Raw genomic sequence first — 1,707 nt, 5'->3', positions numbered from 1 at the left:
GATCTCGGTATTTTTTCCAAGGCACATATAACAGAAGTAAAATAATGAGCTAAAATAACTTTATTTGGCTGCCGTAAATACATCGTACTGCGTCAAGATAACTGAGCGCTGGTACATCTCTTTACGTGAAGAAAATAATCTCAGCAGCCTCCGGATTCGTTCCTTTATTGCACATTTCACATATCAACTGTGGCAAACGAGGGCAGATATTAATTTGGTGCTTAACTTAAAACCAGGAAAAGTCCAACGACGTCACCCCAGGAATTTCACCTGGAGAGCGCAAAGTAACAGTGAGCAAACATGAAGACGCACAAGTTCGTTCAACGAGGCTCAGGTATCGAGGTTCCATTTATCACAACATTATTTTCACAATTTTAAGGCAACACATTTGTCTCATTATACCGACAACACATACACCAAGGTCCAACAATAGACCAACACTTCACATACACAACACTTCACATTCAAACGTCACATACACGTTCTTTCATTCATCCATTCTGATAAAACCAAGATAAAGGTTCTTAAAATTGACCCAGAGCCTTTCCCGCAACACCAGAGCGTCTTCCGTCCAGTTAAAGTGCTGAAGTCTCTGGACAACTAAAGCAAGAGGGTTACAGAAGCAGACCAACAGCTTCTCCCGTAAACTCAGGCAGGAGGATCAGTCCAGCTGTTTATGGAGCAACAGAGGCAAAACAAAGCAGCAGGTTCCCTGCCAGTGTCGCACATCTGCGCCTTAAGGTGCGCTCACAGCAATGCGCAGCGAAGAACAGCCCTGACCAGCCACGTAGCTTTGTGCTGGAGTCCACAGCTGCACTAGAAACAAACCTCTGATAGTACCGAGATTTAAGAAAGAAGCGGGCTGCAGTCTACACCTGATACAGAGAATCAGGAGACGATAGAGCGCGATAAGGTGCAATGACGCACAGCGACAGGGCTCCAACACACAAAGCAACCCGGAAATCCAAGAGGCAGAAAGGGAGAGAGAAGCTCCTTTATAGTCCGCCCAGGCAGCGCCACAGATGGACAGGTGGGGGCATTGATGCACAGACTGTGCCTCCTGCTGCAACACGACTAATGTTAATATAATTCTCCTGACGGGGGAGGAGGAGTCGCTAAGGTACAAAACTGAACCTGTCTAAAAGGCTAAAGAAGAAGAGGGTCTAATTAAAGACTCTGGACCTGTCCTGAGAGTCATTAGGCTTTTAGAGTCCAAAAGTGAAACGATGAGGCTAAACTTTAGGCATTGTGGAAAGGATACTGAGAGAAAAGAAACAAAGATAGTATATTTTGAGTCTTAGTTTATTAAGAACTTTCCACAAATTTCCCCATAAATCAACATTTAAGGGGTTAATTTTCCAAACTTTCTTCCGGGGGAGCATGCCCCTGGATCCTAAACCAAACCAGCTCCTTCTGAAGTTTTGTAGTATAGAGAATAACTTCACATTAGTCATGTGACAGTGAATATTGTGTGAATGTGTATACACTGCTTAACTGTTTTTAAATGGTATAATGCTTTTACCTCAATCAGTCATTGACTCAATCACACACACTTGGTTTCCACAGTGACCAACCATTCAAGGCAGGAAGGCTCAGCATTTTCTCCAAGGACACTTCAACCTGTGGAGATGAGGATCAGATTGTTCTAAGTCCCACAGCAAAAAGGAGCAAAACAAGGAATTAAATCTCTAAAGACACAACATGATG

The sequence above is a fragment of the Mastacembelus armatus genome, chromosome 21 (assembly GCF_900324485.2).
Source record: "Mastacembelus armatus chromosome 21, fMasArm1.2, whole genome shotgun sequence".
Taxonomy (NCBI): domain Eukaryota; kingdom Metazoa; phylum Chordata; class Actinopteri; order Synbranchiformes; family Mastacembelidae; genus Mastacembelus; species Mastacembelus armatus.
The sequence above is the reverse complement of the archived record's forward strand: the minus strand, read 5'-3'. Positions refer to the sequence as shown.